General features: G+C 46.7%; 1 protein-coding gene across 1 annotated transcript in view; it reads left to right on the forward strand.

The window, feature by feature from the left end:
• The window catches only part of WNT10A (Wnt family member 10A), an 85,503-nt gene that overhangs the window by 17,343 nt on the left and 42,247 nt on the right, over nt 1–25,913 (forward strand). The gene's annotated exons all lie outside the window — the stretch shown is intronic.

Below are 25,913 nucleotides of genomic sequence, written 5' to 3' on the forward strand. Positions count from 1 at the left end.
ATACATACACACTTGAAAGATAAATGAAAGATATCTGGCCAATTTTACCACCTTCCATTTAGTATGAGAGCCATACTCTACACAGTCTATTCTATGGAGCTGCACTCCCCGTCAGATAGAAATCTTTGCAAGATGCTGCACACACAGATGCTGTACACATTCAACAGATCAGTATCTGCAAAAGATCAGTTCCTGCAAAATGCATTCATAGTCTATGATATCTGCATTTTATCATACACACCTTGTTTAACTGACATTCATCTGCAGATCAGACAATCATCTGCAGATCTGAAAATCCATCCTGGTGGATCTGATCTGCAGATGAATGTTAAACAAGGTGTGTATGAGGATCTGCAGATATCATAGACTATGAATGCATTTTGCAAGGATGCATCTTTTGCCAATACTGATCTGTTGAGTGTGTACAGCATCTGTGTGTGCAGCATCTAGTAAAGATTTCTATCTGATGGGGAGTTCAGCTCAATAGAATAGACTGTGTAGAGTATGGCTCTCATACTACATGGAAGGGAGTAAAATTGGCCAGATATCTTTCATTTATCTTTCAGGTGTGTATGTAGCATTAGAATTGGGCTAATGCTACGTACACACATGCGACAACGATCGTTCGTTGTCAACGACGAACGAACTTTTAATTGACGAAAGAACGAACTAAGTAAAGTTAGTTGTAAAATGTGTGTAACGATCACATCGTTAGAACGAACGTTACACCACGTAAAAGCACCTATTGCGCCTGCGCATAAAAATGAAAAGTTCCATGGAGAAATAGTGAAATGCGCATGTCAAGCCTAGTACGAACGATCGTTTCCAACGATGTGCTACTTTTGCAAACGATCGTCGTTGGGAAAAATCCGCCAAGCTAGATCGTTCGTTTTGAACGATCTAGCTCGTCCGTCGTTCGACTTCATGGTCGTTGGCTGCTTTTTTTCAAACGATCGTCATTTGAAATGATCGGGGAACGATCGTTACAAACGACTATAGTCGCATGTGTGTACGCACCTTAACAAAAAGTGCATTTGATTGGCCAGTTGCACATTTCTTGTAATTTGCATGAAATTTCCTCACCATGCAATTTCCCCCACCCAGCTGCACCCACTTGTAAGGAGGCACTGTCTACATTCTGCCATGTGAATTCTGCGTGCAATTCTCTGCATTCTCCGCACGTCCAGTTATGCGTTTTGATATTTTGGGGTGTTTCGTCCATCGATCCGTTGTTGATTTTTCGAAATGGAGTTTTTTCACGCAACTGACATGAGTAAAATTTTCTGTACAATTTGATGGTAAAAATCTGATTGAATGATCATACCTGAGGACAATATTGTACAGTTATTAGGCACCTTAATTGTCAGGGAGCTTATTAATTAGAATCACATGCGTTTTCTGCATTGCACTGCGAAATCACACATAATGTACGTCTATGAGACGTACAAATATCGCATTGATATGCAAAATTAAGCATTTAGGCTGCTTACACACTAAGACGTTACAGGCGCACGTTAGTGCAGCCTGTAACGTTCCCCGAACGCACAGCAATGTAACACAAGTGGGCTGTTCACACTGCCCACGTTGCGTTACATTGTAACACAGCAAAGTGCTGCATGCTGTGCGTTCTCCGCGGCTAAGCCGCGTTAGACTGTGCTCAGTAATGTTGTGGAGGAGCGGAGAGCGGCCGGGCACATGGCTAATTAATATTCACTGCACTCAGTGACGTGCAGTGTTTACTTCCTGGAGCAGCCGCTCTGTGCGGCGATTGGCCGGCAAGACCACGTGATGCCGCATGCGTCCAAGAGTACGCATCACGGCATCATGGACGCCAGAGTGAGCTGCACAACGCGGCTCACTCCGACGTCCACAGAGAGCACCAGGCCTTGCGCTAGGTGCACGTTAAGCAACCTTAACGTAGCACCTAACGCAACGTCTTGGTGCGCAAGTAGCCTTAATGTTAAAGCGGACCTGAACTCAGAACTTTTTCTCTGCTCTAAAAGATAAGCAACAGCATAATAACCTTTAGGCTGCTTACACAGTGAGACGTTACAGGCGCACGTTAGAGCAGCCTTTAACGCAGCCCAACTCACAGTAATTCAACTGCAATGGGCTGTTCACAGTGCCCACGTTGTGTTACATTGTAACGCTGCACGTTGTAGTGAAAGTGCAGCATGCTGTGCGTTATACTGGGCTTTAGCTGCGTTACACTGCTTGCACATGCTCAGTGACTAGCCACATGGTTAATTAATATTCACTGCACTGTGGTGACATAACCTGGACTCGTAGTGTTGTCCGGATCATGAATGAATCGTTCATTTGATCCAGATCTTTTTTGTGAGTCGAATCATCCGGATCATCACAATGAAAGATTCCGTTCACAGGGGATGTCTGTCTGGAAGAAACAGGAACATACAGAATGTACAGTGCAGGAAAAGTCCTGTCCTGCTAGTCATTTCACCCAGTCTGCTTCCCTAGTAAAATGATTCAAATGATTCGGTTCAAAGATCCAGATCTTTTCAATGATCCGATTCGAATCATCCGAATCCTTAAAGGGGAACTTCAGCCTAAACAAACATACTGTCATTAAGTTAGATTAGTTATGTTAATTAGAATAGATAGGTAATTTAATTTTTTACCCACCCGGTTTTAAAAGAACAGGCAAATGTTTGTGATTCATGGGGGCTGCCATCTTTGTCATGGAGGCAGCCATCTTTTTGGTTGAAAGGAGGTGACAAGGAGCAGGAGACACAGTTCCAACTGTCCTGTGTCCTGATAACCCCTCCCAGCTGCACACGCTAGGCTTCAAATGTCAAATTCAAAATGTAAAAAAATTTTTTTGCACCAAAACAGCAGAACGAGAGCAACAACATCAGAAATCCCATCACGCTTTGCACAGCATCAGGGGAAAAAAGCCCGGGCAGTTTTCTTCTGTGCAGCTAAAAATGAGGCTTGGATAAGAGAAACCAAGTCCGGATGCTGTGAAACTGTTAAAGAAACACCAGGCCTTTTCAGTGCTGCTGAGTCGATTTTTAGTCCGGAGGTTCACTTTAAAAAGATCTGGACTTCCCATCACTATCCTGGAGCCGCTGTTCTATCAGTACAGATAGAACCAAAACAGCGCACCAAGAGCCTGACGTCAAACTTCAACACCACCATGCGTTGCGTTAGGGGCACGTTATGCGATCTTAACGTCCCCTAAAACGCAACGTCTTGGTGTGAAAGAGGCCTTAAAGAAAAATATTTATTTGTTACAGAAATACATATGCAGTGTGTCTGCTTCCTGCTTTCATAGAAGCAGACGTAGGGTTAACATCCTATGTTTACAAATTAGCTGCTCTGCCGTGGCAGAGGAAATTCCCGAGCTGACACAGCTGAGAGATCATATTACAACTTGTGATGAGTGACAGATGCGGGGGAATTAGGCTAAACTCTCTAAATACATACAAGCCTTGTTCACATTGCGTTCCGCTCACGTGTCCATCCGCGGTGGGCTTTTTTTGAGGCTTTTTTTTTTTCAATTCCTGGCGCTTGGGTTGGGCGATTCATTTTTGTGGTTAGCGGTTTCCAACACGTTTTTCCCGAGCGTTTTGGTAATTCACTCCCTGACGCAAGTCAGGAAGTGAACTCTTTGATCCGGAAAAGAATAAATACAATGTATTTATTCTTAAAAACTCTAACGCAATTGCTCCACAAAGCCGTTTTGTGAGCGTTTTGCGTTTTCTCTATACCTTGATGGCTCAAGCACCACTTTACAAAGCGGAACGCAAACGAGCCGCTCATATGTGAACTGTCTCATACAGAATCATTGTGTAAGCGCTTTCAGGGCGATTTTGAAAAATCACCTGCGCTTAAAAAATAACAAAACCGCCTGCAGTGTGGACCAGCCCACAGGGTGCATTTCTCGATGTTTATCTTTGGTCCTGTGCAAGAGTTCAGGTCCACTTTAAGAAAGCCATATACAGTATATGTGTCCAGGTAGCATTATTTATCTAAGATGAACCTGTGTCCATGTTACACCTCTCCCTTCCTTCCTTACTAACATGCCTGTCTGCTCGCTGCATTAACACCCTGCTTGGAGAACTGGACCTGTGACTGTCTGTCCGTGGTTTGTCCTGATTCATGTCAGCCAACTGTTGGTTGTAACAGGGAGTTAGTTAAAGCAGAGGGGAGAGTCTGTATGCCTGGCAGTGGTCAGCGCTATTGTGTGTTTTTATGAGCTCTGCTCAGTCATTTTAAGACTTTGGACTTGATTCATCAAGCTGCGCTGCTAAAGCTGTGCAGCTTGAGAGAAGCGCGAAAGGAGCTGCGGTAGTGTAGCGTAACGTGCGCTGGTAACTTACGAACGCTCCTTGTAACTTACGACCGCTCCACTCGTCCCACCCTGAGCCCCGTCTGGTCCAGTGGCTTTCTAGGACATGATTCTGGTGCTTTGTTTGTCTCAACCAACCACTGCCAAGCTTACTCAGAAGTACACACCTAGCCGCTCACTCCGCTCCTCCAATGAACTTCTCCTGACTGCGGCCCCCCCTCGAATCACCCGGTCCCATGCACTCCTCCAGGACTTCTCAAGAGCTCCTCCAACACTATGGAACTTCCTACCTCCCCCCATTAGGGCTGCGCCATCCTTCAACATCTTCAAAAAAAGCCGTCCAAACGCACCTTTTCACTCTGGCCTACCCCCCCCCCCACACACACACACACTGGTGCTCTAAACCCCCAGCTGAACTCTGATCCCCTACCTTTCGTGTCCCCACCTCTCCCTCTAGAGGTCTTTGGCAGGGTCCTCCTTCTTTTGTGTCCTACCTGATCATGCACCTCCATTACCGTACACCCATCCTATGGATCTGAGTGCACTCAACGTGCCTGATCTCCATGCTCCCATCCAGTGACTGACTAAGCATTACCTTGTACTTATACTGTGCTGTGTGATCTGGTCTGCATGTATTCCTGTATTGTCATATTGCTGTATGTCACACCTAAATATTGTCTGTAACCTAATCTAATGTCCAGCACTGTGTATTATGTTGGCGCTTTCTAAATACAATAAATAAATTAAATAATACAGACTCTACCCTCTGCTTTAACTAACTCCCTGTTGCAACCAACAGTTGTCTGACAGTTCCAGTTCTCCAGTTCTAATAAAATACGGAAGGGTGTTAATACAGTGAGTAGTGATGAGCAACGGATGAATTCTGAATAGGTTTTAATCGGAATTCATCCAGGTAATTAGCAAACCTGAGCGGGGCATGGGGGGGTTGCTCGGGAGGGTTAAACTTACCCAGTTGCCTTCTGCTTTAATCCGTCCCACGGCGTGCCCCATGCTGCATCCCAATTCATGGTCACGTGACTACCGCACTTCCTCCTTTCAGGTTGAAGGTTGGATGGATTAAAGCAGAAGGCTCCTGGGTAAGTTTAACCCTCCCGCTCCCTGAATAAAACCTATTCGGAATTCATCCGTTGCTCATCTCTAACAGCGAGCAGACAGGCATGTTAGCTGAGCAAAGTCCTGCGTGTTCCTCAGTACCTCCCTCAGACCACAAGTCACAGTGCCGATAAGTAGCATTTGGAAGGCAGGCCCATACAACTAGCCAAAGCAGAAAGCATCCACATTATAGCAGCCAGTATGCCAGTACCACTCACTTGCGCGGCTCAGCTAGTCCTAATGGAGGCATAAGCTGTGGCCAGCTGTTGGCAGTATGGAAGTATAACCGAGCTCCGTCAGGTGCGCTCAAAGCCAGGTAGTCAAGCTCCGAGCAACAAATGTTCCTGCACTGGGACACATCTCCAAGGATGCACTGACTCCCACCTTTGTGAGTCCTCAGCAACAGAGCAGTAAAGGATGCTGGCAGCGGCAGGCACGCTTACCAGTTTCGCCCACTGCACACGTGGGCTTCCTCAGGGTGGAAGTGATAGGCAGACCTCATTCTCAGTACGCCCACAACAACACCTCTAACTGTGTGATGTGATGGTCTGGTACAACAGCTGCACCAAGACTGGAAAAGAAGTCCTGCAGTGAGTTGTAAAAACAGCACAGGTCATTATCAGACACCTGTCCAGCTGTTTTCCAGGACGTGATCCCAGCGCTTTGATTGGCCCAATAGACTGTCTGTCACTTGACAGGCAGGCGAAAGGGCCAATCAATGTGCGGGGATCACGTCCTATAAAGCAACTGGATTTGACAGAGCTCAGGGCGGGACAAGTGGAGCAAAAGTTGTTACAAGGAGCGCACGTAAGTTACCAGCACATGATATGCTGCTCTACCACAGTATAGCATGCGTTGAGCTCGCGCTCATCTCATTAAGCTGCGCTGCTTTCGCTTTATTTAGAAATTAAGGTGTATTTTTTCCATTATGTGATTTTAAGCCCTTATTTGCAATTTTTTTATTCTAATATTCTTTTTGGCCACTAGATGTCTCCACACATTTTCCTGTCTGGCTAAAATTCAGCTCAAGCTGCAATCCAGCCAACAGGCAATGACAGTTACTGTAATTTAAAATGGAATGATTACTGTTGCTCGTTGCAACAGCAATCATTTCAACTTTAAACACTTAGATTGGGTTTAGGAACATATGTTCCTGTTCCCCAATCTGTGCGCTACCGAGGGGGGGCTGCGTCAGGGTTGCCACCTCATTCCTTTAAATACCGGCACATATGAATTATACATGCCTTGTGGCTAGTTAGATGCAGTTTAGGAACTGATTATGTGTGTGAGTAGCCCCAGAACCTGTATAACTTAGATGTGTTGGTATTTAAAGGGATGAGGTGGCAACCCTGGTCTGCATGTGCGCACATGCAAACAAGGATGGAAGCAAACAGACAGGGATGAGGATCTACGCCCCTGGGAGCTCATTGAGATCTTCAGGGACATAGATGCTCGTCCCAGTGGAGGGGAACTAGTTAATGTAATGCCCCTCTACACCCACATGAGTTCCAGTTGTCTACTAACCATTGTGTTGGTAGGCATCATTGAGTATTGTTTGCAATGGGTACTAGTCGTTTAGGAAGCATTATTGGTGGAAGCTGGTCGTTAGTGATGATCGAAATGTGCTAATTTCAATTACAGGGAATGCCACGTAAAAATTTGCAATCACAGTTACACATCATTACGATTTCAAAATTGAATTAATTTCGCATTATGTATTCTAGTCCAGTAAGAACTGCATCAGAGTTACTTTGGGAAACAGAAATGAGCAGAGAATGTTTTCATCTCGATTGTGAGACTGTCTAAGAGATCCTGCTGGTGAGAAGTTCTGAGAAGTGACTAACATGAGAGGATCAGCCCATGTCTTGTCACTCCTCATCACCCTCTGTGCCTTATGCCTTGTCACTCCTCATCACACTCTGTGCCTTGTCACTCCTCAACACTTTCTGTGCTTTGTCACTCCTCATCACTCTCTGTGCCTCATGCCTTGTCACTCCTCATCACTCTCTGTGCCTCATGCCTTGTCACTCCTCATCACACTCTGTGCCTTGTTACTCCTCATCACTCTCTGTGCCTTGTCACTCCTCATCACTCTCTGTGCCTTATGCCTCGTCACTCCTCATCACTCTCTGTGCCTTGTCACTCCTCATCACTCTCTGTGCCTCGTGCCTTGTCACTCCTCATCACTCTCTGTGCCTTATGCCTTGTCACTCCTCATCACTATCTGCGCCTCATTCCTTGTTACTCCTCATCACTCTCTGTGCCTCATGCCTTGTCACTCCTCATCACTCTCTGCGCCTCATGCCTTGTCACTCCTCATCACTCTCTGTGCCTTATCACTCCTCATCACTCTCTGTGTCTCGTCACTCCTCATCACCCTCTGTGCCTCATGCCTTGTCACTCCTCATCACTCTCTGTCCCTCATGCCTTGTCACTCCTCATCACTCTCTGTGCCGCATGCCTTGTCACTTCTCATCACTCTCTGTCCCTCATGCCTTGTCACTCCTCATCACTCTCTGTCCCTCATGCCTTGTCTCTCCTTATCACTCTCTGTGCCCCATGCCTTGTCATACCTCATCACCCTCTGTGCCTTATCACTCCTCATCACCCTCTGTGCCTTATGCCTTGTCACTCATCACTCTCTGTGCCTTATGCCTTGTCACTCATCACTCTCTGTGCCTTATGTCCTGTCACTCCTCATCACTCTGTGTGGCTTTTTAGACCTCACAGCTCTGTCCCTCATGCCTTGTCACTCCTTATCACTCTCTGTCCCTCTTGCCTTGCTAGACCTCACTATTCTGGTCCTCTTGCTTCATCACTCTTCTATCAGACTGGCAGGTGCAGGAGGACACCTGTTCATATTTTGCAAAGTAGTCTGAAATGATCATGAATGATTGGTTCAGGTGACTTAAGTGCAACTTTACACAACTCCTTCCATCCTGAGCATCTTCTCTCTGACCTGTACAACCATTGGGCATACCTCCCAACTTTTTGAGATGAGAAAGAGGGACACTTTAGGACATGCCCCTGGCACACCTAACCAAACTAGTCCTCTGTATCATCAGTAGTTTATTCTTCACTTTAACATTTGAAAATAAGAAATATATCAATCAATGGGAATAAAGTTTAGAGTCAGTTCAACACATTTATTTAGTTGAAAAGTACATATATTTACATAGATCTGTGCAGCAGTCCTGAAAGAGAGACAGATGGGGAAAAAAGAGGGACAGGGGTACAGGGTTCCCAAAGAGGGACTGTCCCTCTGAATGAGGGACAGTTGGGAGCTATGCCATTGGACACTAATGTCCTAGCTGTGTATAGAAACCACACAGGAATAAACATACATGAAGGTCTGGCGGGAGGCGTCAGAGTTTAATGAATAGGGGGACTCCCATGACCCATAATGTTCTGATCTCCACATTGTCCTCTCCTGGCAACATGATGCTTCAGGAAGGATGGGCAGAGGTAGACGTTACGGGGCACAGAACTGTCATTACGCCACAATAGGGAGTGCAGCCATTTTCAGGATTGTTACATCACAAAGGAAAGGAAGGCGGCGCCAGTTTCTGATACAAACAACAACATCCTTCCTATAATAAATGTATGATCCTCTAGCACTCTTGGCATACATCTACTGGGGCAGCAAGAAGGGCTATTGTATTTCATGGCCATTTCTGTATTACTGAGAGGAGTAAGTCAGCAGCTCATTACTGCCCCCCAGAGGATTCCTTCTGAAGCATAAGCATGTTTTCTCTAAACAGCCAAGAGTAATGATGGACTGCAACCAACCCCAACAGTTTATCTTCAGATGTCTGATTGCCTGCTGGAAACCTATTTGTTCCTTCTATTCACTTATTTGGCACATTCACAGTATTCACAATACTTTATAGGCAGCATTGACTCATTTGTATGCCTTCAAAGTTGATTACACCCACTGGCCACTTGATAGTGGTACAGCCTATTGACCCTTCCCACTTAAAGTGAACCTGAGTTGAAAATAAACTGATGAGATAAACAATTATATTTTTCCTCCTACTCCTAAAAATGACTTTTTTTTATTATTTTAGAGGTTTCTCTTTTATATTTAAACATTTACAAAATGGGTAGATTGTATTACTACATCTAATCAGTGACAGCCTAGTAAGTGTCCCAGACATAAAATACATGAACTACTGACCTTTTTATCTCTCTCCCCTGAGCTCACAAGTTGTATTCTGCCAGAAAAACTTTTATGGCTGTAATTTGCTTATCAGGGATGGTTACTATATTCCCGGCAAGCTACCGACAAGACGGAAACTGTCACTTCCATGCCTAGAAATTACCTCTTCCAGGCATCAAAATAATACACAGAAAACAGCCTGAGTGTTGATATGTTTTGCACTGTACATACAAGTTTATCTCATCATGTCACATATCGCCTCAGGTACACTTTAACATCATCACCCCCTTACATAATGCAGTACTTGGAATGAGTAAAGCAGCCCTTTGTTTATTTAACAAAATACAACTCTAACCTTCTGGGGACCACGAGCGTAAATCCTACACCGCAGTTATGGCTGCCTAACTCTGTAGGATGTAGGAATTATGCCACCTGCTGTTAGAACTCACGACGCGATCGCACCCAGCTATCATGTGACAGCTGACATCTCCCCTCAGTGATGTGGAGGCATCGTGAATCGCTGTCCGATCGTAGTGATCACTTTAAAAAGCAGCGGTCCTAGGGTAAGAAGAAGAGAACTAGGACTCACCTTCCTGACGTTCTCCCGGCGATTTTCGCTCCCTCTCAGCTCTGCCCGGCATCCCTGCTTGCTCTGGCTTTAATGTCGGGTTGATGATGTCATCAAGCCGGGACCTGGAACTTAGCTGCAGTGCGAGCAGAGATGCCGGGCAGAGGGGTGGAGCTGCCCATCGCTGGAGCTTGGAGGGTGAGTAATGGCTGCTGGCTACAAGGGAGACACCTATCTATATGGGGACACCCATACCTAGCTATACTGGGGATACCGCTGCCTGGTTATTTAAATGCCCCTCCCCATGCACGAAATGCTCTGGTCCTTAAGCGTGGTGGAGGCGCCAGTCCCCAGAAGGTTAATATAACATTGTAATTAAACATCTTCAGATGACTTCAGAGAGCTGAGTTAAGGGGCCCGGAGGCACCAATGCACTGTAACCTGGCATGCAGCTTGTAACCGGCCCCCAGCCATGATCGCCCGCTCGGGGATAACTGCATGCCCCACATAAGAGTCACTTGCCGATGAAACCAGATCTGGAGGTGTTTGCACCTGAGGCAAATCCTCTTCACAGAAACCACCAACCTCAACCTTTCCCTTAACCTTCTGGCTGCAATGAGAATAAACAACCGCAGAAAAACAAAAACACGAGGGAGGGAGGGAGCTTTCCACCTCAAGCTTGCTTGCCTAAACTCCTCCTCCACTCTTTTATATCTCTACCCCTCCACCAATCCACTCTCCTAAGAATCCCAGGAAGCTGATCACACTTCCGCCTAACTTTTAACCCTTTCGTTCCCGGGGCTGGCTACCATATCATGGTTGGACCTTTCTTATAACACTGCACTCCCCATTCCAGGCCCCTTCTTTATTAGGTATATCTCGCTAGTATTGGGTTTGACCCCTTCTGTCTTCAGAACGGCCTTAATTCTTTGTTGCATAGACTCAACAAGATGATGGAAACATTCTTTGGGGATTGTTGTCCATATTGACATGATAGCATAAAACGGTTGTCGATATGTCAGCTGCACATCCATGGTGTCAATCCGGTTCCACCACATCCCAAAGGTGCTTTACTGGAATAGATCTGGTGACTGTGGAGGCCATTGTAGCACAGTGACCTCATTGTCATGTTCAGAACACAACTCTGAGATGATATTAGCTTTGTGGCATGGTGCATTATCCCGCTGAGGTCATAAATTTATGGATAAGTCAGCTGTAAGGCTTGGCCAGCAATACTTGCAGTTCAGCTCTTATACCCCAATCTATCCCCACTGTCTACACCTTATGTTTGTCCCCGCTTGAAAAGGAGGTGAGGAAGTAACATCTGCCTGACTACTGTTACACCCAGGCCTTTAAGGGTGCAAAGTATAAGAGCTGAATGTAGAGCAAGTTTATAACCAACCAGAGCCAAAGATAAGTAGTCCAGAACAATCCAAGGTCATTCATGGGTATCAGAAGTATCGTAGTACAGAAGTGTTAGGCAATATCCAGGTCAATAGGGTATCCAAGGTCGGTCCCGGCAGCAAACAGGTGGTCAGGAAACAAGCAAGAGGTTGGTCCAGGCAGCAATAAGGGAAATCCAGGAAACAGGCAAAGGTCTATATCCAGGTAACAATCCACAAAGGTCAGAGATGCACACCCAGCTAGGAGCAAAGCAACAGCTATCACGGGCAATGAGCAGACAGACATTAGGATGTAAATGTCAGATCTGAATCATGGTGGAATGGAAAATGTGGTCTTCAAGTTAATAAGATCAGAATCAGAATCATTTATTTCACCAAGCACAAAGGAGGAGTTGTACTCGGCACTGGTTATGGCTTATACGGGTTTTGGGAGTGGGGGGGTGAATGGTTATGCTAAGGGTGGAAAATGTCCAAAAGCCAAAAGCCGAAGTGGCCATACTGCGGTGCCACCAGTTGCACTTGGCAATCATCAGTTTTCCCTAAGTAAACATCGAAGGGGGGGGGGGGGGGGGGGTTAGGATCCCGATTGCTGGCATCTGGTAGTACTGGCCAGATCAAAAGGTGCTGTATTGTTCATTGTGGTGTTCATCCGGCAGGATTGGTCAAGATAATATGGCTGTCACAGAAATGTCTGACCGCGGTGGCCCTTACTTCCGGATATCAATCTGATCAAGCATGTTTGAATACTAAGTCCGATCCATGAGAGTCCGACCCCCCAGCTTACAGGACACAAAGCATTTTCTATTAATATCTAATGCTAGGTACACACGATGCGTTTTTCCGTTCGATAGATAATTTCCGACATGTCCGATATTACTTCAGATCGTTTTACCACTCGATTTCTCATAGAAGTGAGTGTTAATTGATAAGAAAAGATAAGAGAATCAAGCGGGAAATTGAGCGGAAAAACTAATACAAAATCGATCGAATGGAAATCGACCGTAAAAATGCATCGTGTGTACCTAGCATTAGTATCAGATAACACAGGACACGTTCAGAGGACTTGTAGACTTAGTAGATAAATACATGTATTTTCCCATTTATAGGAGTCCTGAAAGGGGGACAATTGAGGAAGACGAGGTATCTGGTTCCCAAAAACGGACTGTTCCTCTGATAAGGGGACAGATCGGAGCTGAGCTAATGATGATATCATCGTGGTATCCCAAACTCTTTGAGGTATTTGGGAGGACACAGGGCGGCAAGGTGGAGTGAAACGGGGAAGCCTCCGGAGTATCCATAGACTTCCCTCTCCTGAGGAAAGCATTATTATTATTGATTTATAAAGCGCCAACATATTCCGTGGCACTGTACAAAGTAAGAAACAAACATGGGGTACATAATACAGACAATGGTGTACACTAATATACGAGATACATAATTAGTGACAAAATACAAAAAATTATACAAAATACAGAATACGAAATATATTGGTAATGACAGTGATAAAAGTAACATGATGAATAAAATGTATAATGATTTCCAAGACACTAAATGGGGAGAGAGCCCTGCCCTTGCGAGCTTACAATCTAAAGGGAATGGGGGGAAACAGGAGGAGGGGTAGTATACGATAAAATATACAGAGGCAGTGTGTTTTATGATACTTAATAGGAGTGCAATTTGGTCTTAGGACAAAGGGAAGTGGCCTAATGTAGCGCATATGCTTGTCGGAACAAATTAATTTTTAGAGAGCATTTAAAGGTAACAAAGGTTGGTGAGTGACGGATGTGTTGTGGGAGGGCCTTCCAGAGGAGGAGTGAAGCGCGTGCAAAATCTTGTAAACGTGAATGTGAGGAGGTGATTCTAGAGGAGGACAACAGAAGATCATGTGCAGATCTGAGGTTGCGATTGGGTTTGTATCTGAAAATTAGTGAGGATATGTACCGGGGAGAGAGAGATTGTGGAGAGCTTTGTAGGTTAGGGTTAGGAGTTTGAATTGGATCCTCTGGCTAATTGGTAGCCAGTGAAAATCTTGACAGAGAGGGTCAGCAGAGGAGGATCGAGAAGAAAGATGAATGAGACGAGTAGCTGAGTTCAATACTGACTGGAGCGGGGCCAGTTTGTTAGAAGGTAGTCCACAAAGTAGTATGTTGCAGTAGTCCAGACGAGAAATTATAAGAGCATGTATTAACATTTTCGTTGTGTCTTGAATGAGAAAAGGACGGATGCGAGATATGTTTTTGAGTTGGAGATGGCAGGAGCTGGTTATGGATTTAACTTGAGGAATAAAAGAGAGAGATGAGTCGAATATTACCCCCAAGCACCGAGCTTTGGGAACAGAAGTTATGGGAGTGTTATTAACATTTATTGTTACTTCAGGCAGAGAAGTGGGCAGAGGCGGTTTAAAAATTATTAGTTCTGTTTTACTCATATTAAGTTTTAGGAAGCGAGAGAACATGAAGGAGGATATAGCAGGCAAGCAGTCAGGAACACGTTTGAGGAGGGAGTTGAGGTCTGGGTCCGAGAAGTACAATTGTGTATCGTCTGCATACAGGTGGTATTGAAACCCAAATGAGTTGATTAAGTCACCAAGACCGTGCATGTGGATGGAAAAGAGGAGGGGACCAAGGACAGAGCCTTGAGGAACCCTGACAGACAAAGCATGAGGAGAAGAGATCTGATCTGAGTAGGAGACTGTGAAGGACCTTCTAGAGAGGTAGGAAGATAACCATGTGAGAGCGAGGCCCTTTATTCCTACATTTGAAAGTATTTATAAGAGTAAGGTGTAGTCGACAGTATCAAATGCTGATGACAGGTCAAGAAGGATGCGTATGGAAAATTGACCTTTGGATTTAAATGTAAGAAGGTCATTGGTCACTTTGATAAGGGCCATTTCCATGGAGTGGTTAGAGCGAAAGCCAGACTGGAGCTGATCAAGGAGGGAGTTAGCAGATAAACAATGGCTTAATTCAGTATCTGTCTATTTGTTTACAAACCTCACAGGTTTACTTTAAACTGGGCCGGTTCTAGATCACCATGGCCAGTCAAAGGGGGGGGGGGGGGGGGGGAGGTGCTGGCACTTGACCAGCCAATCAGAGTCACCCACTTTTCCTTTGCTAACTGGTGCCGTTGGTCTTGTGGACAGGACCACGGGCCGTCATTGGGCCAGTCACTGCACTTGATCAGTAGCATTGACCTATCAGATGTCACTCCTACTGGCCAAGTGCCAAATCACATGCCATAGCTTCCTCTCTAACTGGCCATGGTGATCTCTCGCCCTATAATGTCACAGGGAAGGACAGCAGGTGCAACTGGTCAAATGAGGACAGTGATTTAGGGATGCGCGGATGAGGGGGGTAGTGCCAGGAAAGTAGGCGGGAGAGCAGAGAGGAGGCAGGCACCAGGTGGCCCAAACTGTTTGTCCAAACACCGCATCACAGCCCCCTAGATTTTGCCATCTGAATCACGTGATTCAGGTGGCTTCATGGTAGGTCCGCCTCTGGCTCTAAACTCCCTGCATTGCTCAGAGCTGACCGGCAATAGTTTCTGTTCCTTTTCAGTCAATAAGTGTAGTTTCTCTCTTGACGTTCGTAAACCGATGAGTCACCTACCCAGAAATAATGGGAGCTTGTGCAATGTGCATCTCTCTCCCACCAGCTGGAGAGTCTGAGACTTGCTGCAACTGCCCGTCGCCTGTAGGAGAAGAGTTCCCCACATCTGTGCCCAGTTATGTTCTGAAGTTACCTCACTGCCATGTCCTCTGAAAGGGAAGTGCCACCGAACATTATACCCAGTTATGTCAAACAAGGCTTGGATTACTATAATATAATGCACACTCATCAGCTCGGCACAGGATGCACACTGACGTTATTTCTTGTCCCGTCTTAAAACTAATTTCTCTCTATCGGCAAGATTTCAGCTGACTTCACTTCCTCTTGCATCACTCGTGACAGGAAGCGAGGCGAAATCGCTCCAGTGTGGCACAGGTGACAAGAAACCTTTTTGGTTGGAGCATCTGCTAGATTTTTACTTGTAAAGGTTCTTTCCCTAAGCAGCATCTCAGAGGGACAGGGCTGGAGACACAGGGCTGTCTATATAACTCAGGGATGTATCTGGGCAATATAGCACCTATGGCAAACACTGACATTGGTAAACATTAGTCCCCAATATTGTTAATCAGAGATAGCCCCCAGGATAGGTCACCAGAGATAACCCCCGAGTATAGTTAGCCAGAAGTAGCCCTCCCAGTATAGGTAGTCAACCAGTTTAAGTTGCCCTCACAGCATAGGTAATGAGATGCGTACCCCCAGTACAAGTAACCCACCCACCACAGTATAGGTTGCTAGCGTTATCCCCGCCAAGTATAAGTAACCAGAGGTAGCACCCTAGTATAAGTAGCCAGAGTTAGTTCAGCCAGTATAGGTAATGAAAGGTGTCCCTCAGTACAAGTAACCCACCCAGTATAGTTGGTGGCAGGTGTCCCCCATTATAAGCAGACCTTCCCCCAATAAAGTTAGTGACAGGTCCAGGTTAGTGACATCCTCCAGTATAATTACCCTCCCCCCCCCAGTATGGTGGTGGCGTACAAGGAAAGAGGTGGCAGCCATGGCACGAGCCATGCCAATGTGATAAAAATGTCAGAATGTAAATCAGGGAGAGGAAAGATTTTACAATGGGCAAACACTAACTAAATCATTTATACATAATTATTGTAAAAATTAAGCACTTTTGTTCATTCAATTATTTTCACTGGAGTTACTGTTTAACTCTTCCTGTATTGGAAACAATATGAGACCCTTTTCTTTGCTACTTATGTTTTATTTCTCAGCTGAACTACACATACAATTACCGTAATTGGCCTCAATTCTGGTAGCTATGTAAGGTAAATATTTGTTGTAGGTAAAATACCTCATGAGGTATTTTCCTCTTTTTTTTTTTTTTTAGCAATTCTGAAAGATTTTTCTCAGTTTCCAAACATGAGGTAAAACATGAGGAAAATGCATAAAGTGAGGTAAAACATGAAGTATTTCAGCAGTAAGCATGCAGTAAATAAATAATAGAAGTCTTTAATTGTCTTCCATAAGTGAGGATAGTCTTTGGAAGATGTTTTTTTTGATGGGGGAAAAGTGTATTTGATTATGTAGCAACCTGTGAAAAGTATATTCCTTATAAAAAAAAATCCTGTAAATATTTGGAGTTTTATTTCTACTATTCTTTTCTATTACACAGCCTGAATAGGAATGACACTAAAACAGCAATAGGAACTCCACTAAAAACTGCATAATGCTTACAAATTGACTTCACCTCCAGGTACAGGCAGGTTGATCGGTATATTATGTGCTAACATGCCTCCTAATTTCCATGAGAATAGCTATTTTTGGTAAATTACCTCATGAATTACCTCATAATTTACCTCATGAGGTAAAACATGACTAAAACCTACCAAAATTGCTAAATGTCATTACCTCATGAGGTAAATTACCTCACATGAGGTAATTTGTTTGATAACCCTACCAGAATTGAGGCCAATTATCTCATAAGTTTATTTTCGCTTCAAAGACTTTAAAAGCAATTTCTCGGCCCCTGCGTTCTGTTTTCGCTGAATGATTTCTTTCTTCAGTGCCTGACAGGGAAGGGTTAAACATGAATCAGGGCAATTGAAACAGGTTTACAAGAGGGGACAGGAGAACGTGTCACGCTGCCCACTTCAAAGGCGAGCCGGCGAACCACAAGGCCGCTCCGCACTTTCATCCTCCGTGCTGCAGACCACAACCCCCCACCCCCTCCACGTGCCGCGCTACAGAATGGGAACTGGCTGCGGATGCGTGAACTTCTGGCCCCGTGCAGAGGGGCCGGGGAAGCCTGAGTGTAAATAAAATATGTCAGGGAATAAATTGGCAGGCAGGAAGTGTATCAGCGGCCGGGCTTTGATCAGGGAACGCAGGACGTGGAGGGATCACTGCCTATTTGCGCCTGGATTCTCATTTCATCTGCCGGGGCATGGACTGGGCTTTGATCTCAGGGCCATGAATGTAATAAAATAAAAAAGCTGGGGGTAAGGGGCGGGGGCACACTTAGGGGGCGCACGCCTGTAACGCGAGAGGCCGGCACATGCTAAACGCGACTCAGGTGCGAAAAGGAAAGAGGATTTCAGGTCACAGCAGAACATGGAACAGCAAGGAAACTGTGACTCTGCAACATAGATTATTATTATCATTTAGTATTTATATAGCACCAACATCTTCCGCAGCGCTGTACAGAGAATATTGTCTTTTCACTTAACAGAGGGGCTCACAATATAATCTCTACCATAGTCATGCATGTGTTGTGGAGTGTATGTATTGTAGTCTACAGCTAAATTATAGTGAAGCCAATTAACTTATCTGTATGATTTTGGGGTGTGGGAGGAAACCGAAGTGACTGGAAAAAACCCACACAGACACAGGGAAAACATACAAACTCAATGCAGTGCCGGTACTCGACCCAGGAAACTAACGCCGCAAGGCGAGAGAGCTGACCACTACGATATCGTGCTGTCCAGAGACACAGGCAGGACTCGATTTCTACAGAAGCTACATCACCTCTGGGGATGCTGTATGGGCGGCGGTGTAGTCATAGATACAGAGCCATGGGCCCCAGTGCAAGTTTTACATTATGCTAGGTACACACAGTGCAATTTCCTGTCATATCAATGGATTGGACCGATCATTTCTGACCTGTCCAATCGGCTCCCGACCAATAATGGGATTGATTTTGAGCAGTAGTGCATTATCGATCAGGAGCAGATCAGACAGGTCAGAAATGATCGGTTCGACTCGTCAATCTGACAGGAAATTGCATGGTGTGTACCTAGCATTAGGCCCCCTCAAACTGTCTATACATAACAACTGATATGCATAACACCTGTTAGACAAGCCTATCATTTGCTATAGGTAGCATTGGAGGCTCACTGCCATATCGCCTAACCCCTGTGTCTTCCTTCCCTAATGTCTCCATCCTACTACCCCTATATTGTAAGCTCACAAGGGCAGGGACCTTCTCCTCCTGTTTCTTATTCTGCTATAGGTTATCATATGAACATGTTCCATTATTGGTAATGTCTCAAACCACACATCAACTATGTATGTACAATATTTGTATTGCTGGATGTCATGATTGTACAGTTTTGAACGTCTCATGTATCTATGCGTCCTACTATTTGTTTTGTACTATATGCAGCATTAAAGTGGCACTTAAAGAGGAACTCCAGTGAAAATTATGTAATAAAAAAGTGCTTCATTTTTTACAATAATTATGTATAAATGATTTCGTCAGTGTTTGCCCATTGTAAAATCTTTTAAATCCCTGATTTACATTCTGACATTTATTACATGGTGACATTTTTACAGAGGATGTAGCTGCTGCATGCTTTTTTGGCAGTTGGAAACAGCTGTGAACAGCTATTTCCCACAATGCATACAGGTTCACAGACAGGAAACTGCCAGGAGTACCATGGTCCTCAGAGTTTCTTGTGGGAGGGGTTTCACCACAATATCAGTCATTCAGCGCCCCCTGATGGTCTGTTTGTGAAAAGGAATAGATTTCTCATGTAAAATCGGGTATCAGCTACTGATTGGGATAAAGTTTAATTCTTAGTCAGAGCTTCTCTTTAAAGCGGACCCAAACCAAACATTTTTTAATTCAAAATATTTAGTTGCACCATTCTGACACATACAAAGATAAATAAACACTCCTTCAAGCCTATGAGTATTTCAGTGCATGCTTTTCACCCTTCTCTTTTCATAGCTAGGGTTATACAGGTGGCAGCCATTAGCAATTCCTCCTTTGCCAGACACCTCCTACTCAACCAGTCTGCCGGATTCTGTCCCAGCAATATGAAAGGAAGGGAGGGGTTCCTCCAATACATGTAAAATATTTTATACATGTCATCATGCAGCTGAAAAAAGGCTGCTATTTATTATTATAATTTAGAAAATAGATTTTATTTCTGAAATCTTGTATTTTTAATTTGGGTCCACTGAAAAAAAAATAAAATAAATAAACAAAAAAAATCAGTTTTACTCACCTGGGGCTTCTATCAGCCCCCTGCAGCTATCCCATGCCCTCCGGTCCCCCGCCACCAGCTACTTTCGTTTCGCCGACAGGCCTGACCACACGTAGTCTTGTTTGCACTCCCGTCCGCAATAGCGTCCTGCGCAGGACGGTATTGCGGATGGGAATGTGAAGTAGGAGACGCTTGGCCAGGCCTCCACAGGGGCAGTAAGCCTGTCAGCCGAAAAAAGGAAGTAGCTGGCGGCGGGGGACGGCTGCAGGGGGCTGGTAGAAGCCCCAGGTGAAAATCAGATTTCTTGTTTTTTTTGCAGGCTTAACCACTTAAAGGGAAGGTTCAGGGACGCTGTGAAAAAAATAAAAATCCAAATCCACTTACCTGGGGCTTCCTCCAGCCCGTGGCAGGCAGGAGGTGCCCTCGTCGCGGCTCCCCAGGCTCCCGGTCTCCTCCGGTGGCGCGCCTGGCCAGACCGGCTGCCAGGTCGGGCTCTTCTGCGCTCCAATGTGCGGCTCACTGGTGCGCGCTGACGTCATCGGACGTCCTCCGGGCTGTACTGCGCAGGCTCAGAACTACTGAGCCTGCGCAGAACAGCCCGGAGGACGTCCGATGACGTCAGCGCGCACCAGTGAGCCGCACATTGGAGCGCAGAAGAGCCCGACCTGGCAGCCGGCCTGGCCAGGTCAGGCGCGCCACCGGAGGAGACCGGGAGCCTGCGGAGCCGCGACAAGGGCACCTCCTGCCTGCCACGGGCTGGAGGAAGCCCCAGGTAAGTGGATTTGGATTTTTGTTTTTTTCACAGCGTCCCTGAACCTTCCCTTTAAGGACCAGGGGATTTTCCTATCATCGGTGCTGCGTGGGCTCTCCAGCTCGCAGCACCGATCAGGATTAAGCCAGGGCGACCAGCCTTCCCCCCTTTTTCCCCACTAGGGGGATGTCCTGCTGGGGGGGGTCTGATCGCCGCCGGCTATTTCTGCTTAGCGGGGGGGGGGGATGTGGGAGGGGCTCCTCAAAACCCCTCTCCGCAGCCATTACCACCCTCTCAGCCCTTACCTGCTTCTCCCGCAGGCTATGGGCTGTCAGCCTATCAGATGCCGGCGATCCCCGGCCAATCAGAGGCTGGCGATCGCCGATCTCCTTTACGGCACTGCTGCACAGCAGCGCCGTATGATGTAAACAGCTGGGATTTCTTCCCCGCGAGTTTACATTTAGCCTGCGAGCCGCGATCGGCGGCTCGCAGACTGTTCACGGAGACACCCTCCGTGAACTGACATGGAACGATCGTTTCGAGCAGCCATTTCCATGGTAACACCACTTCGACCTGCCGACGCCTATCGGCGTTAGGCGGTCATAAAGTGGTTAAAGAGATTCTGTAACAACAAATTTCAGCCTTATTTCTTATATCCTATAAGTTCCTGTACCTGTTCTAATGTGCTCTGGATTACTGCATTACTGCTCTGGATTACTGCAGCCTTTTCTAGTTGCACTGTCTCTGTAATATATCTAATCTTCTTTTCTTTGTCAAGCTTTGTTGACCCAGAGAGGAATGCACTGCCTCTGCTGTGACAGAAGAAGTTATGCACGCCCCCTGCAGGCTCTGTGTGTGCTTTGTTTATGCCTCACAGACAGGTCTCTGCTCTCAATTTCAGCTTGTCTGAGGGGGAGGGAGCTGCCCATGCGGAGAACTGTGAGAATCCATGACTGGAGTGCAGATAATTCACTATGTAATAAAAACTTGTAGTATACATGATATATATATATATATATATATATATATATATATATATATATATATATATATATATATACATACATACATACATACATACATACATACATCACTTCCTGGTTAGCGGGCATGTTTTTAGTTTGCAAACACTGCCTAAAACTGGCGATTAAAAGCCAGGATCACGGTAAGGAGCGGCGGAAACGGCGAGGATGGAACCAGGAGATCACAGTGACTCGATTGGTATGTTTTTTATTGTACAAATCAGACAGTAGAGATTGTCTTCAAGGATCCCTTTAAGTAAAAAGTTGGTACGAATAATAAATATGGAGCACAAAAGTCTGCCAAGAACAGCCACAATCCTTACAGATTGTCGGGAGGCCTCCCTGCTCTAGTGCGAGGATGTAGAGACCCAACCAGCACACACATCCCCACCGCACAGCGCAACAGATAAAGAATATGTGCTGGAGGTGGGGGGCATGGGTGAAAAAAAAATTGAATTGGAAAGTGTACAGTCCATCCGTCCATCTTCTTGCTCTGTATTATATAGCTGACAACCTGCACAGTGCTTGAAATGCGTGGTTTGCACCCAGTGCAGTGGTGGTGCATGTCCAGGGCATCAATCAAAAAAAGGTACACGAAAATTTGGGTGCCCAGTTATGCCGATAGTAAAATATTTGTATTTAATACCGATATTTTACTATTAAAGTGTACCAATATTTTACTATGGCTAAACCTGAGCCTACTCTCACACAGAACCCTCCCCCCTGACAACTAATCCCCCCACTGCACAAACTACCTACCTCACACTTAACTATAATCCCCCCTTCGCACAAACTACCTGCCTGAAGCCTAACCCTAACTCCCCCCTGCACAAATTACATGCCTGACGTCTAACCATACCCCCCCTCCCCCGTACAAACTACCTGCCTGACGCCTAACCCTAACACTCCCTACCTTGCTGCAAAAGCTACCTGCCTGATGCCTAACCCTACCCCCCCCCCAACAAGCTACCTGCCTGAAGCCTAACCCTAAACCCTCCACTACATAAACTACCTGCCTGATGCCTTATCCCCCCCCCCCCCCACTCCACACACACACACACACAAACTACCCACCTGATGCCTAACCTAAGAACCCTGCCAACCCCACCACAAGAAAAAAAAACGTAGGTTCTCGACTGCCATCATAGCTGCTTATAGATATATTGGCATTGAGCTATAATTTAGGTGCCCCCAATACCCGATAAATAGTAATATTTATCGGGCACTTAAATTATGTCTCAATGCCGATATTTCTATAGGCACCTATGGCGGCACCCAAACTCCCAGTGCTAGAGGGCGCACAAATTGCCTGCTTTGGTCCAGGGGGCCTGTCATGGCTCTAATTCCTGCCACCTGTGCTGGTGTGCGCCCAGTGCGGTGGTAGTGCATGTCCAGAGGGCGTGTCATCGCGCTATTACCTGCCACCTGTGCTAGTTTGCACCCAATGCAGTGGTTGCACATGTCCAGGGGGTGTGTCATGGCTCTAATTCCTGCCACCTGTGCTGGTTTGTGCCCAGTGCAGTGGTAGTGCATGTCCGGGGGCGTGTCATGGCTCTAATTCCTGCCACCTGTGCTGGTTTGTGCCCAGTGCAGTGGTAGTGCATGTCCGGGGGCGTGTCATGGCTCTAATTCCTGCCACCTGTGCTGGTTTGTGCCCAGTGCAGTGGTAGTGCATATCCAGGGGGCAAGTTATGTCTCTAATACCTGGCACCTGTGCTAGTTTGCATCCAGTGGAGTGGTAGTGCATGTCTAGGGGTCATGACATCACTCTAATTCCTGCTACCTGTGCTGGTTTGTGCTCAGTGCAGTGGTAGTGCATGTCTAGGGGTCATGACATCACTCTAATTCCTGCTACCTGTGCTGGTTTGTGCTCAGTGCAGTGGTAGTGCATGTCTAGGGGTCACGTCATATCTCTAATTCCTGCTACCTGTGCTGGTTTGCGCCCAGTGCGGTGGTAGTGCATGTCCGGGGGGGAGGGGGGGTGTCATGGCTGTAATTCCTGCCACCTGTGCTGGTTTGTGCCCAGTGCAGTGGTAGTGCAAGTCCAGGGGGCATGTTATGTCTCGAATACCTGGCACCTGTGCTAGTTTGCATCCAGTGCAGTGGTAGTGCATGTCTAGGGGTCACGACATCACTCTAATTCCTGCCACCTGTGCTGGTTTGTGCCCAGTGCAGAGATAGCGCATGTCGAGGGAGGGTGTTATGTCTCTAATACCTGGCACCTGTGCTGGTTTGTGCTCAGTGCAGTGGTAGTGCATGTCTAGGGGTCACGACATCACTCTAATTCCTGCCACCTGTGCTGGTTTGTGCTCAGTGCAGTGGTAGTGCATGTCTAGGGGTCATGACATCACTCTAATTCCTGCCACCTGTGCTGGTTTGCACCCAGTGCGGTGGTAGTGCATGTCCGGGGGCGTGTTATGGCTCTAATTCCTGCCACCTGTGCTGGTTTGTGCCCAGTGCAGAGATAGCGCATGTCAAGGGAGGGTGTTATGTCTCTAATACCTGGCACCTGTGCTGGTTTGCGCCCAGTGCAGTGGTAGCGCATGTCTAGGGGTCACGTCATCACTCTAATACCTGCCACCTGTGCTAGTTTGTGCCCAGTGCAGTGGCAGTGCATGTCCGGGGGCGTGTCATGGCTCTAATTCCTGCCACCTGTGCTAGTTTGCGCCAGGTGCAGTGGTAGTGCATATCCAGGGGGTGTGTCATGACTCTAATTCCTGCCACCTGTGCTGATTTGCGCTCAGTGCAGTGGTAGCGCATGTCTAGGGGTCGTATCATCACTCTAATACCTGCCACCTGTGCTAGTTTGTGCCCAGTGCAGTGGCAGTGCATGTCCGGGGGCGTGTCATGGCTCTAATTCCTGCCACCTGTGCTAGTTTGCGCCAGGTGCAGTGGTAGTGCATATCCAGGGGGCGTGTCATGACTCTAATTCCTGCCACCTGTGCTGATTTGCGCTCAGTGCAGTGGTAGCGTATGTCCAGGGGGCGTGCCATGGCTCTTATTCCAGCCACCTGTGCTGGTTTTCACCCAGTGCAGTGGTAGCGCATGTCAAGGGAGGGTGTTATGTCTCTAATTCCTGCCACCTGTGCTGATTTGCGCCCAGTGCAGTGGTAGCGCATTTCAAGGGGGGTGTTATGTCTCTAATTCCTGCCACCTGCGCTGGCTTGCGCCCAGTGCAGTGATAGTGCATGTCCGGGGGGGCGTGTCATCGATCTTATTCCTGCCACCTGTGCTGGTTTGTGCCCAGTGCAGTGGTAGCGCACGTCCAGGGGGCGTGTCATGGCTCTAATTCCTGCCACTTGCGCTGGTTTGCGCCCAGTGCATGTCCAGGGGGCGTGTCATGGCTCTAATTCCTGCCACCTGCGCTGTTTCAGCCTGCTCTGTGGTACACATCCACCAGCTAAGGAATGATGTCTGAATGTAAGAGAGGGAGAGCGGAGTGTAATTATCCTAATGGGGCAGGCAGGCCTGGAGAGAGCCCCATAGCTGGAGGCCACAGCAGATGAAAGCTGGAGATGTCTGTAAAGCGTCAGGCAGGGACAGGTTGAACTGCAGGAATGACACTAAATTTACTAAACATTCCTGGTGACTGATGGCCTCTCGCCGATGAAACGGGGAAACAGTGACTTGGGCGCGATGACCTCATCCCCGTCCATTCATCCCTCATTTGTCCTCAGTCATATCTGTTGACTGGTACACAATACAACAATTCCCAAAGCCAGGTGCTTGTCTTTATAGCGGATAATAGTGTCAGCTGATGGGGACGTGTTTACCACACACACCTGTCAGTCACTGTAAGGCCCTGTCATGGGATCAGAGACTGTTATATAAACTGCAACGCAACTAGCTCTGCCGTCAGTGTGGCATTGGCACGTTTATGGGTTATGCTGGGAGTTATTTGCTTTTTAAAGAGAACCAGAGATGATCTAAACTAAAGCTTTTATACATACCTGGGGCTTCCTCCAGCCCCATACGCACGGATCGCTCCAACGCCGCCGTCCTCCGCTGCCTGTATCCGCCGGTACCGGGTCCCGTCATTTCCGCCAGTCGGCCGGCAGACGCGCCCAATTGTCCGCATCACAGGGGCTCCCTCCATATACTTACGCATGCGGCTGCCTACTGCGCAGCCGCATTGCGTAATGGTATGGAGGGAGCCCCTGTGATACGGACAATTGGTCGTGTCCGAAGTGACGGGACCCGGGACGGGCGATAGAGGAAGCGGAGGATGGCGGCGTGGGAGCGATCCAGGCTTATGGGGCTGGAAGAAGCCCCAGGTATGTATAAAAGCTTTTTCTATTTTTACTAATCATTCCTCTCTGGTTCCCTTTAATTATTTTTAATTATTTTAATCATGTAAATTGATTTTAGCACAATGCAGAAATGTGGCTCAATATAAACTGTAATAATCACACTAACTTAAAGAGAATGTGGAGTGGAAATAAAAATATAAACATATACTCACCTAAGGAGAGGGAAGGCTCTGGGTCCTATAGAGCCTAGGTTCTCAAAGTGTGGTACGCGTACCCCTGGGGTACTTCTGATGG

This window comes from Hyperolius riggenbachi, chromosome 7, assembly GCF_040937935.1.
Source record: "Hyperolius riggenbachi isolate aHypRig1 chromosome 7, aHypRig1.pri, whole genome shotgun sequence".
In the NCBI taxonomy this organism is placed as follows: Eukaryota; Metazoa; Chordata; class Amphibia; order Anura; family Hyperoliidae; genus Hyperolius; species Hyperolius riggenbachi.